Source organism: Amblyraja radiata, chromosome 2 (assembly GCF_010909765.2).
Source record: "Amblyraja radiata isolate CabotCenter1 chromosome 2, sAmbRad1.1.pri, whole genome shotgun sequence".
Classification (NCBI taxonomy): domain Eukaryota; kingdom Metazoa; phylum Chordata; class Chondrichthyes; order Rajiformes; family Rajidae; genus Amblyraja; species Amblyraja radiata.
Genome location: NC_045957.1, coordinates 54194096 through 54208180, shown reverse-complemented (window position 1 = coordinate 54208180; position 14085 = coordinate 54194096). Strand labels below are relative to the sequence as shown.

General features: G+C 43.7%; 1 protein-coding gene across 4 annotated transcripts in view; it reads left to right on the top strand.

Annotated features, from left to right (window-relative positions):
- znf385d (zinc finger protein 385D) overlaps positions 1 to 14085 on the top strand; it is a 332806-nt gene that overhangs the window by 140618 nt on the left and 178103 nt on the right. The window lies entirely within an intron of this gene.

The window sequence follows — 14085 nt, the reverse complement described above, 5'->3', positions numbered from 1 at the left end:
ATATAATATTAATATTAATATATAATATTAATTATATGTGTGTGTGTATATATTATATATACTTCAAGTCCCTTCTGCTGCCTGTCGCACTGAATTACTCCAGCATTTTGTGTATATATATATATCTTTACGTACAGATATATACATGCACGCACACGTACATATACACATACCTTCTAAATAGTTCTGAGCATCACCTGTGGGGAAGGGGGAGGAGGGGGGGATGGGAAGGTCGGGTGTGGGGAAGTGTGTGTGTGGCGAAGGGGGGTGTGTGGGGAAGGGGGGTGTGTGGGGAAGGGGGGTGTGGGGAAGGGGGGTGTGGGGAAGGGGGGTGTGTGGGGAAGGGGGGTGTGGGGAAGGGGGGTGTGGGGAAGGGGGGTGTGTGGGGAAGGGGGGTGTGTGGGGAAGGGGGGTGTGTGGGGAAGGGGTGGGTGTTGGGAAGGTGTTGTGGGGAAGATGGGGGGGGGTGGGGAAGAGGGGGGGGTCGTGGAGAAGAGGTGGGTGGTCACAGCAGACACAGTCAGCTCACCCCACACCTTCAGCTTACGGCCTCATGCAGTACCTCCCGGTCCCGGTCCCAGTCCCAGTCCGACTTCACTCAGAGGCTTCCGGTTTGACTTAACACGCTGCTCACGGACTCAGCCCTGCCTCCAGGGCTGTATTCTCTGCAGGTGCTGGAAGGGGCGTTACCTTTATGGTGACTGACAGACGAGAAGACCAATCTACTGATTTCCCATTTTTTAATATCTTCATAACTTTTCTAATATTTCACCGATCGCAACAAAACTTGGTGTGCTTGGACCAGATGAGAACTGTGAGTAAGGTGGCAAAAAAATCCAAGCGATATAGGGAACCGTTTTTGCATTGTTAAAAAAAAAATGCAAACCAGAAGTGGTCAAGATGAGAGTTTTAAAGGGCTTTCTCATTGTGCGACCTGAAGCAAGACCTAACAAGATTTAACATCGTGGGAACCTTCTGCGATAGCAGTACGGCATTCGTGGACCACCGAGGACCTCCGTGGTGCTAACGGCAGGTAGTCGTGTGACTTGGTAAGGTCGGGAGAAAATTCAAACATTTTGGAATTTCTCCAAGAGTGTCTTGAGCAGCGTTGCAACATTGTATGGACGCAGATGCCAGTGCGATATCCGTGCGATATCCGTAATGACACTTGCGAATACCGTGGGAACTCCTGCGAACGGTAAACCCGGAAGCTTGACAGAAGGGACATAAGGTGAGTAAAAGAGGTGGTCTCAATATCGCCAATGGACCATGTGTCCATCGAGGACGTCCCACCTAATTGTCATTGTTTGAGAATCTTTTTCACAGTAAGACTTGCAGAGATGCCTCTCAGAAAATCGCAAAGAAAGGGGTCAAAGAAAGTCGGAAAGTCGGAAAGTTTTCGTTTATTTAATTTGTTGGCCACTCACCATTTGGTGTTACATCTGTAGTCCTTTGTAAATGTCTGTATGTTAATTTATGTGTCCTTTACTCTTGTGCATTTTCTTTTTGTTGGTGGCTACACATTTTATTATATCCTGAAGTGTGATAAAGCTTTTACCTCTGCATTTTGATTGTCATTGCCATTGCTTGTTTAAAATAAACTTATCTTTTACTATCAGCTTGATGTCTGCAAATCGTCATTAATACATCACTACAAGACGAATGTCTCTAATGTTATAATCCCTCTCATGCTGAAACACAAAAGACCTTAATGGAGGTGATATTCTCACATTTTGACTCATTAACATTTCTGAGTGTGCAGGACACTGAAATGTCCAGCTTTTTAAACGTGTTCTTCACCTCTTGGTAGAAAATAAAATAAGACAATCAGCACGGTAAATGTGATACAAAGTCTTTATTCCTATTTGAAAATATAAGAAGACGACTTCTGTCACATATTGAGAGGAGATGCATCACACAATACATTTGTCTGTAAAAGGGCCTCGCAAACACGAAATACAACAAATGAGGCACGCCAGATTATTTAAAACACATTATATCCATCAACCTCCGCTACAAGCGTCAACTCAGGCATTTAAAGGGACAATGCAATGTTCTAAACGGCAGGTTTTGCGGACGGACATCTTAGAGGAAGCACTTTTCAGAGGACAACACTAGGAAGTCAGCTTATAACATGCAGTAGTGTTCCCATGGTCGGCTACCCATCAATAATGCTGTCCTGCCACGGCACACTCCCCAATTGTGAATTGTAGTAAGCGCAGAGATGGTTTCTTTGCTCTTTCACACAGGATATGCCCGAGTTACCTTTCAAACGCTGCAGTGAGACCATTTTCAACTTGTTCGCACCACTTCTCCAAGCACCTAGTGTTACTTCCCCTGTGTCACTGTCCACTAGGTCACCGTCCTGGATGGATGTTGCTGATCCAGCAGCTGCACCTCTCATTCGGATCAGGTTGTGCAGAACACATGCTGCATATACTATACTCTCCGCATTCTTGGGCTTCTGCTCCATTGTCTTGAGCAAGCATCTAAATCTGTTTGCCAAGATGCCAAAATAATTTTCTACTACCCTCCTGGCCCTTGACAGCCTGTAATTGAAGATCCTCTGTTCCCTAGTTAGATTCCTCTGTGGATATGGCTTCATAATCCAGGGCCGTAATGCAAAGGCTTCGTCAGCAACCATCGCATATGGGATGTCCGGGCTGTCTTCTCCTGACAGTTGTTCTGGATCAGGCATGCCTGCTGTTCCACCTTCCATTTTATTTCCAAGCCAGGTTTCTTTCCAAATCCGGCCATCACCAACACTTCCAGGTGTGCCCACATCCACATACAGGAAGTTGTAGTTATAATCAACCACCGCCATGAGTACAATTGAGTGGAATTTCTTGTAATTGAAATAATTTGAGCCACCTCCGGGTGGTTTACGAATTGCCACATGCTTGCCATCCAAAGCCCCACATGTGTGAGCAAAGTTCCACCTGTTTTCAAACCCCAGTGCAACTTTCTTCCACGCATCTGGTGTACTGGGGCATTCCATCACTTCAGCTGAATAAAATTGGATGATCGCCTCACAGGTTTCTCTGACAATACCACAGATGCTGTTGGTGGCGACAAGAAAGTTGTAAGACAGACTTTTATAAGAATCGCCTGAGGCCAAGTAGCGGAGGGTGATTGCTATGCGCAACCCTGGTTCCAGTGCCTTTCTCATTACAGTGTCAGTCTTCTTCAGCAGAGGTCCCAAATTATTCTTTAACTCATTAAAGAGCTCGGGTGAAATTCTGACAAAGTTTTTGAATGCACTTTTATCCTCTTCGCACAGCACATTAAGCAGTTGCTCATATTGTCCTAATTGAGGTCTCCGTTGAAACATGGGCTTAACCCAGTGAGACTTCCTCTTAATTATCTTTTTAATTAATCTCACCCTTCTGCCTTCACGCAAGCGTTTTCGATGCACATGTTGCGCTAATGCATACAGCGCGTCAATGAAAATAACAACCAGCCTGTACTCGAACCAACTTTGTATAGGCATGTCTGCAAATGAGACAATTCTACGAACGGAGGATATTTATATAGTGTGTGAAAAAAAAGTGACATCATTTGTGCCACGTGATTAACTACACTACAGTCCACGATGTTCATTCACGATTAACGGGAAAGATCGGGAGACGGACAAGTCAGTCGCACAAATGACAGAATTGCCGAGTACCGTGGGAACTCTTTATCGTGGGAACACTTTATCGTGCGGAACTCGTGCTGGACCACGACCACTTCACTCGGGTGACATCTTGCTTCAGGTCGCACCGTGAGAACTCGCCATTAGTGTTAGTATAGATTAACAGCTACTCTTGCTGCAAAACACTTTATCGTGGTGCAGGGCAACTTTAAGCAGTGCAATTTAACTTTACCTAACGATAGTTGGTCACCATATTCACTCCAGATGAGTCCATCTAATGAGCATTGGTTTATAATGCGCATAGTATTTCACTGTACCTTGGTACGTACACGTCTTAATAAAGAAGTCATTGGACCATTGGTAGTAGATCAAGCTGCATGGTGGAGAAACGATGGCTAAACATTATGCAATATTTGCTAATTTTACATTTTAAAGAGACATGTTCTTTATCATTTTCTTTCAAACTGGTACGAAGGCCACATTAGAACAGATTGTACGAGATCTGTGAAATGAACTGGCTTGCCTGGTCAATGGCTTTCTCTGAATTCACACTTCCGTCTGTGTACCCTGGCAAGCTTGATATCGCCAATCTATGCACGTATTGTTGGTCTCAGAGCCAGGAAACAAAAATTATAACATGGAAATCTCTTCCCAGCAGGAAGAATTGTTAGTTATTGCTTTAGAATTCAAGACCAGTCAATGAATGTTAATTTTAACATTTTTCCATTCCATTTGCTATACACAGTTAAATGAGAACACGTATTACTATAGATTAGAAACCAAGTTATTTGCCACCACAAATCTCTGATGTAACAGAAAATGTCATTTTTATAAATGTCAACCAATCAAAATTCTATATAAACAAGAGCTTCATACTATAAACACTGGTACTCATGAAGAACCCAAGAACAAGACTTTTAAGAAATTATACAACATTTAATAAATTCTTCAAGTAATTTAAGGCAAATAAACATATCATGTTTTGACAATTTTTTGAAACCTTGACATTTATGCTGACATTTAACAATGTGATCAGCAAAATATGAACTAGCACATATAATAACAGAAACATAGAAACATAGAAAATAGGTGCAGGAGTGGGCCATTCGATATGATCATGGCTGATCATCCAACAAGAAAAACCAGATGCAAAGCCTACTCTGATCATGTTGGGATAAATAATTATAACATTTCATATTTAAAACATAAGTTTTGAGTGGAAACTGTCAAAGCAGTGCAATCTAATTATTCAATATCATTTAGAATGCATAAAGTCTCCATTAATACCCAGAAAGGCAGTTTGCCACTGACAAGACAGGTCAAACATGTATACACAAAATTATCTCATCTCTAAACAAACTGTCCAAGAAACGCTGCAATTAGTTTCAGCATTTTGTTTCAAAGAAGCTTCTTGTTCCTAAAACAAGTTAGAATGGTATGAATAAATGTGCATGTGCATAGATGAAATAGAATCCTTCCACTGGAAGTGAGTCTGCTCTTTCATGGATTATAGCTACATAGACCCACTTGAACACTTTGGTTGTGCCCAGTACCCGTGGACCTGAATTCTATAGGAATAGGAAAGGAAGGAATTGGAAACAATTGTGAGAGAAAATGGTATAAACCTTCCTTTCTAGAAAAAACATCGTAAATATATTCAATATCACTTTCAAGACATTTCAAAAATGTTAATGGTATTCTTTTACATCTCAATATATTTGAAGCACAGATTTTGTGTAAAGGAAATATTTTCAGATCAATCTTTACATAATGCCAAGGGATTTCTTACAGTCTGACATATTGTAAAATATCTTAACATCAGTAATTCATGTAACTTGTAGTTTATGGACTGCTCAATGTTACAATTGGTGACACTATATTTTAGTTGGTGACACTAACATGTACTTTTATCATTCAGTCATCTATCATTTGCAGCTGTCGGCAATGGACTAAACCCTATATTAATCAATCATTAAAATACATGAATTATTATTTCAAAATGGTTGGGAAGGTGATGAAAATAATTAATATTAATGATTTAAATTTGGGGATTTTGTCATTAATTAATGAACGTTTAAACTAAATGAATATGTCTTATATTCATGTAAATATAAAAATGTACATAAATTTAAGACAAGTACATATTAAGCAGGTGGCCGGTTTGATGCACTTTTATTTCTGGTGGTTCACTTTAATCAACTATGATTTCATTTCTTAAAATTCTATCAATAAAAGGGAAGCATATCTAACAAGGAATTTTGCATTGAGAGTAAAACAAGTTAGGTCTAATTTGCCCAGAAGGTGGGGGGAGGGACAGACAGAAGAAAGGGAGTATCAGTGATTAGGTGAGGCCAGGCCAAATGAATAAATGGGAGCGCATCAAATGAGGTTGCATATAAATATATATATATATATATACATAACTATGTGTGTGTGTGTATGGATATTATTAGAAAGCGATGCTTAGAGGCTGTTGCAGCATATCACCGATGATGGCTATATCTAGAACCATTGGAGTCTTGGATTGAGCACTACAAGAAGTTCAGTTTTCTTATTCAATATGTCTGAAGCAACATGTCCGAAGAAGGGTCTCGACCCGAAACATCACCCTTTCCTTCTCTCCAGAGATGCTGCCTGTCCCGCTGAGATACTCCAGCTTTTTGTGTATATCTTCAGTTCCTTCTTACACATTTATAAATGAAATTTCAGTTGTACAAATCATGAACTCAATTTATTGAGAGAGAGTTTATCTCAAACCCATCCATCATTGGGAGGATGCAATGATATGACTATTGTTTGACGAGGAAAAGGAGGATTCGATTTACTGCCAGTGCATTAGGGAGCCACATAGCCTGTGTTTTATTTGAGTCCTATTTTGAACCACTTTGAGGCCAGTGAATCTTACACTAGGTGTCCTATGTATCTTTGATTCAGGCTTTATTGCGTTCAATGACACCGTTGAAATTGTTGAGGTGAAGAATGAAGGACTACGTATGTCATAGAGTGATACAGTGTGGAAACAGGGCCTTCAGCCCAACTCGCCCACACCAGCCAACAATGTTCTAGCTACACTAGTCCCATTTGCCTGCGCTTGGTCCATATCCCTCCAAACCTGTTCTACCTATGTTCCTGTCTAATTTTTTCTCAAAAACAATGGGATAGTCCCAGCCTCAACTACCTCAGCTGGCAGCTCGTTCCATGCACACACCACCCTTTGTGTGAAAAGGTTACCCCTCAGATTCCTATTAAATCTTTTCCCCTTCACTGTTAAACTATGTCCTCCGGTCCTCGATTCCCCTACTCTGGGCAAAAGACTGTGCATCAACCTGATCTATTCCACTCATGATTTTGTATAGCTTTATATGATCTCCCCTCATCCTCCTGCGCTCCATGGAATAGAGACCCAGCCTACTCAACCTCTCCCTATAGCTGACACCCTCGAGTGCTGGCAACATCCTCGTAAATCTTTTCTGAACCCGTTCAAGCTTGACAATATCTTTCCTGTAACATGGTGCCCAGAACTGAACACATTATTCTAAATGCGGTCTCACCAACATCGTATACAACTGCAACAAGACCTCCCAACTTCTATACTCAATGCTTTGACTGATGAAGGTCAAAATGCCAAAAGCCTTTTTGACCACCTTATCTACCTATGACGTGACCTTCAAGGAACCATGCAGCTGTACTCCTAGATCCCTCTGCTCTACAACACTACCCAGAGATCTACGATTTACTGTGTAGGTCCTGCCCTTGTTCAACGTCCCAAAATGGGACATCTCACACTTTTTTGTATTAAATTCCATCAACCATTCCTCCGTCCACCTGGCCAATCGGTGTGTGTGTGTGTGTGTGTGTGTGTGTGTGTGTGTGTGTGTGTGTGTGTGTGTGTGTGTGTGTGTGTGTGTGTGTGTGTGTGCGTGCCTGTGTGTGTGTCTGTGTGTGTGTCTGTGTTTGTTTGTGGGTTGGAGGGATAACATCAAGGGGCTGTTCAGAATCAAGGGGACTATTTGGAAGACGTGTGTGTGTGTGTGTGTGTGTGTGTGTGTGTGTGTGTGTGTGTGTGTGTGTGTGTGTGTGTGTGTGTGTGTGTGTCTGTCTGTCTGTATGTATATTTGTGCCTGTGTTTGTTTGTGGTGCAGACGGACAATGCAGATTGGGTGTTCAGAAAAATTGCTACTAATTGTTAAGTACAGGTTACTGACCTGGCATGAATGGTCAAGTTCAGAGAATAACCTTCATCAACTATCATCATTGTGTGACCATGTGAATCATTTTAAAATGCCTTTTGGGGGTTGTCAAGATGATTTCGCAATTGTGATTTGATTTGTTGCTGAACCTGGTCCTGACTGTTGGCCTGATGGATGGACTCAGCATCACCTACTTTGCAAAGTTTAGGATTAGAAACATTAAGCAAGAACAGAGTAGATGACCAATTAGGTAATGCTTATAAGGAGAACAATTTTGTATGACATTACAGAAAGTTAGCTGGCATTGAACCTTCAGACTCAGTCGCTGGTGTCTAATGACCAGGAGTTTTTTCTGAGCGATCAGGCTGATCATGTCTATTTCTTTCCTTCTCATCTCTCGAGGGAAGTATTCCATTGATGTGGGAATGCTTTCACTGAAGGCTGACTATTATCTGGCAAAATGAAGGTATATGTGTTTGCCAAGCTGCCAGTATACAGGAAATGAATTCCCTAATGGTCATTCACTCAGCTTATTTATGGAGAGCATATTAACCCTCTGACATCAGAGATGAATGAACTTGCAGTATGATGGGGATGTAATGACCTTTGTGAAATTAAAGCAATTTCCCTGTGTATGCCTTTAACTTGGCATAGATGTTCATGATAATCATTGATATCAAAGCTTTATCTTACTTTATTAATGTTGTTGAGACTTTTGTTCAGAATATCTCTGATTGTCTGCAAATGCACTCATTATATAATGACAGATTATCAACTGTCTTGCTGAGCACTTGGGTTGTGGATCAACTGGACATTATAGAAACAAATTAATTGTCATCAATGGAAAGAGTCCAATTTCTGAATGATCTGTATTGGAGAAATTTGCTGGGCCACCATGTGATATCCTGCTGCCAGCATACATCCATAATCTGCCAGAAGGCACTCAGTCACCAGGCACACAGTACCTGTGCATTTGTGAGTGCATGTAAGTGTGTGGAAACACACTTGTACATGCACATGCACGTGTGGTGCGAGCATGTTATAAATTCATAATTGCATCATACACGCATGCGCACAAAGACCAGACCCCATTCTCTTTCATTACTTCTCTTGTCAGTCTTGTCCATCTGTAGTCTCATTCTTTCTCAGGGGCACTGTCTGTTCCCTCCCATCAGATAACTCCTTCTGACATCCTTCAGTGCTTTCAGAAGTGAAAAGAATTAAGATGATAGTGCATACTCGATTGTGTTGACATTGAATGACCAGAGTTTTGTTGCCTGAAGTCACCAAATAAAACTCTTTAAACTCCAAACCTGAAAGATAAACAAATGTTTTACACTAATCCTAAAAATTACAAAAGAACCAATAAAAATAATTTTATGAAAATGACAATTAAATCTATTTACAAATATTAGGACATTGTTGAATGATTTAATATCTACTGAATTGATGAAATACTATAGCAGTCATTGTCTGAACATAAATGACTTGGATCATTAACCACACATCTCCCGGAAACAATTTTGGAGGTTAGAAGCAATGTTGAAAAAAATGAAATTTAAAGAAAAAGAATGAAGATACTAAGACGATAGTGTCTGTGAATAAACCAACCATTTAAAAATAATAGTTATTCTTGGAAATGTTATGTCATGTTAGTTTGTCTGTGATTCCTAATTTATGTTTCAATGTACATATTTCAGTTATTATCTGCTAGGTATTATTTGAGAAAGAAAATCAGAGGCTAGGCTCAACATTAGTGACTGATCATTTGGCTGCATCAGAGGTATCAACCATTATAATGAAACCTCGTGTTCGCACAGCTTCAAATTCAGTACTGACTAATCATGATACCAAATGTAAAAGTGATTTATAGCACTCATCAGCTTTTCTGTTCAGTTCATTTGTTAGTGTAAAACTGAATTCTGTAAACCGGCTTGTGAGGGACAGGCTATCAGCATCATTTAGCACAATTTGCACAGTGCCATAGCTGGTAGAGCTGCTGCCTCACAACACCAGAGACCCGGGTTCAATCCTCACCTCGGGTGGTACCTGTGTGGTACTTCTCTGTGCACGGGTGAATTTGATCCGGTTGACTCGGTTTTCTTCCACATCCCAAAAACCTGTGGCTTTGTAGGTTAATTGGCTTCTGTAAAAATTGCTCCTAATGTGAGGGAAGTGGATAAGAAAGTGCAATAATATAGAACTAGTATGAATGGGTGATCAGTGGTTGGTGAGGACTTGGTGGACTGAGGGGCCTGTTTCCAAGTTGTCCCTCTAAACTAGCACCTAAATAGCACCTAGTTTGATGGTTAGCTGTATTAAACCTGAATTTTAAATGTAATATTTTGCATCATTAACTTGCTTGATTAAACATTGATGGTGAAGAATGATATTATAATCTCTGCAAGAGAGAAAAAAATCCTAAGATCTTTGAAATGATCAATGTAACAGCTTGAAACCACATGGTTTTAGATACCTGACAGTGTTGGTTCTCGGTAGAGGTATGACTATTTTTATCTTATAATGCTGTTGCTAGCTGCGGCCTGTTATTTCATTGCTTCATTGTTCGGGAGCAATTTCATCAGTGGGTTCAATGCTTCACTTTTGATGACTGCAATTATGGTGTATTTGCATAGTAATTGGGTGCCATTAGAAATGTACGCTGCTTCTGGTGTGTTAATGCACTTGTCCTTGATGCTTTAGGTGCCCATGACAGACCTCTGCACATCGTCTTTAGGTTATGTAGTCTGCAGGTTCTAGATGGTTGTTGCCGAAAGATGAGATAACGAGTTGCAAATGTAATTTAATTTTGGATATATAGCATGGAAATGGGCCCTTCGGCCTTCCAACTCCATGCTGATCATCGAATACCTGTTCACACTAATTCTATGTTATTCTACTTCTGCATACACTTTGCATACACTTCCTGCACTTGGGGCAATTTGCAGAGCCCAGTTAACTGTATGTTTTTGTAATATTCAGCTATTGCCAAATAGCTATATATAAGACCAGACTAAGTGGGAGCCATTGGGTCCCATTCACAATGGTGGGTGTGTGGTAGGAGGGGGGGGGGGGGTGTGGGGTCTGAGGTAAGGTTTGTATGTGGGTGGGAGGGGTTTGCGAGGGGGAGGAGGAGGGATGTGGAGGGGAGGGATGTGGAGGGGAGGGGGGTGTGTGTGGGTGGGGTGTGGGGGGGAGGGAGGATGTGGGAGGGGGGAGGGTGTGGTTTGGGGAGGGGTGTGTGTAGGTGGGGGGGGATATGTGTGTGGGCGGGGGGAATGTGTGGGTGGGGGGGGTTGTGGGCAGGAGGGGTGGGCAGGGGGTATCGTGGAGGAGGGGTGTGTGGGTGGGTGAGAGTTGTGTGGGGGGGAGGGGGGGTTGTGTGTGGGGGCAGGGTTGTGGGGGGGAGGGGAGGCAGTTGTGGGGGAGAGGAGGCGGCTGTGGGGGAGGGGGGTTGTGGGGAGAGGGGTATGTGGGCAGATGGGTTGTGGGGGGGACGGGAGAGGTTGTAGGGGGAAGGGATGTGTGTGGGCAGGGAGAGGTGTGTGGGAGGGAGGGGCGTATGTGTGGGCAGAGGGGTTGTGGGGGTGGTGGTGGTGTGATGGGGTATGTGTGAGTGGGGGTGTAGGGAGGAGGCGTATGTGTGGGCAGAGGGGTTGTGGGGGTGGTGGTGTGTGTGATGGGGGTATGTGTGAGTGGGGGGTTGTAGGGCGGAGAGAGGTGTGTGGGAGGGGGGTGTGTGTGGGCACAGGGATTGTGGGGGGAGTGGTGTGGGGGGAAGGGGTGTCTGAGCGGGGGGGAGCAGGGAGTGATGTGTGGGCGGGGGAGGGGTGTGGGGGCAGGGGGGAGAGAGCTCAGAGAAAAGACGGGATAAGAGCCATGGGGGAGAGTGCGGTATCAGGAGGGAGGGGGGGGGGGGGCAGGTGACAGCGAGGGGGACCAGAGGGGAAGGGTTTGGCGGTGAGATGGGGACTCACAGCGGGAGCTGGTGTCTTTGCTGGTCGCTGGTCACTGGCCGCACTGTTCCGCCGGGATCAGAATCTCCGTTTTCTGTTTGGCGACATCGGGCTGGGTCGGGTCGTTTCCGGTCCCTTCGTCGGAAAATTGTGTCCGGTTGGAGACATCCGCCGGCCACCCAGAGCCTCCCGCAGATGCAGTAAAGATGTCATGGTGCAGGGAGGGGCGGACCATCCAGCGGAGTGACAGTAGAAGGGACCAATTGGCGCGGCGTGAATGGCAGGAGAGGCAATTGATCTGCGCAAGCACGGGTTTAAAGATTTTTAAACCTCGATAACTCTTACCAGCTTTCAACAATCGGAACAAAACCTGGTGCAATCGCAGCACATGAGGATGGTGAGTAAGCTGGCGAAACATCCTAGCGCTTTTGCGTACCATTTTTGCGCAAATAGAATGACTGCCAAAACGGAAGATAACAAGATCAGAGCTTTAGTTATGTATAGATAAATGTGTGGAAAGGACCTGCAGATGATGGTTTAAACCGAAGGTAGACACAAAATGCTGGAGTAACTCAGCGGGACAGGTAGCATCTCTGGAGAGAAGGAATGAGTGACATTTCGGATCAAGACCCTTCTTCACCCGAAACGTCACCCTTTCTTTCTCTCCCGTAATGCTGCATGTTCCGCTGAGTTACTCCAACATTTTATGTCTATCTAGCTATATATCAGATGTCCAATTAATTTGGTAGGATGTGCTGAAGATTCTGTAGCATTATTTCAAGAACAGAATGAAGCTTTCCTGGTGTTATAGCCAAGCTTCTTCCTTAAACCAATGACATTAAAAAAAATGTAACAAGACACACATCTCATTGCACTTGATGGGGCATTGCTGAAGCAGAATATTTATCGATATCGGAAAACCTACTGCATTTTGAAATAATTTCTCATCATAACTGCTTCTAGTCAAGTCAAGTCAAGTCAAGTTTATTTGTCACATACACATACGAGATGTGCAGTGAAATGAAAGTGGCAATGCTCGCGGACTTTTGTGCAAAAGACAAACAACCAAACAACCAAACAAACTATAAACACAATCATAACACACATATTCTTTTACATAATAAATAATGGAAGGAAAAACATTCAATAGAGTTAGTCCCTGGTGAGATAGGTGTTTACAGTCCGAATGGCCTCTGGGAAGAAACTCCTTCTCAACCTCTCCGTTCTCACCGCATGGCAACGGAGGCGTTTGCCTGACCGTAGCAGCTGGAACAGTCCGTTGCAGGGGTGGAAGGGATCTCTCATGATATTGTTGGCTCTGGAGTTGCACCTCCTGATGTATAGTTCCTGCAGGGGGGTAAGTGAAGTTCCCATAGTGCGTTTGGCCGAACGCACTACTCTCTGCAGAGCCTTCTTGTCCTTGGCAGTGCAATTCCCAAACCAGATGGTAATGTTCCCGGACAAGATGCTTTCCACCGCCGCAGCGTAGAAGCATTGGAGGATCCTCGGAGACACTCTGAATTTCCTCAATTGCCTGAGGTGGTAAAGGCGCTGCCTAGCCTTACTCACGAGTGCTGAGGCGTGTGATGCCCATGTCATATCCTCGGAGATGTGGACTCCCAGATATTTAAAACAGTTCACCCTATCCACAGGATCCCCATTTATCCTCAATGGAGTGTACGTCCTCGGATGATGTGCCCTCCTAAAGTCCATGATCAGCTCCTTCGTTTTTTTGATGTTCAAGAGGAGGCTGTTATCCTGGCACCAGAGTGCTAGACCAGCCACCTCCTCCCGGTAGGCCTTCTCGTCGTTGTCTGAGATCAGGCCCACCACCACAGTGTCATCAGCAAACTTAATTATTGAGTTGGAGCTGAACCTAGCCACACAGTCATGTGTGTACTGGGAGTACAATAGGGGACTGAGGACGCAACCCTGGGGCGATCCTGTGCTCAGGGCGAGGGACTTCGATGTATTCCCTCCCATCTTGACTACCTGGGGCCTGGCGGTGAGAAAGTCCAGGACCCAGGCACACAGGGAGGTGTTGAGCCCCAATTCCATTAGCTTCCCGGCCAGTCTGGTGGGGACTATCGTGTTGAAGGCTGAACTGTAGTCTATGAACAGCATCCTCACGTAGCCCCCCTTCTGGCTGTCCAGATGTGAGAGAGCGGTGTGCAAGACCTGGGAGACCGCATCGTCCGTGGATCTGTTCGGACGGTATGCGAACTGCAACGTCCGAACTCTAAAGAGAAACTTAAAAGAATAACTGTTATTACATCAATTACTGACCTCATAACACCATCATAAA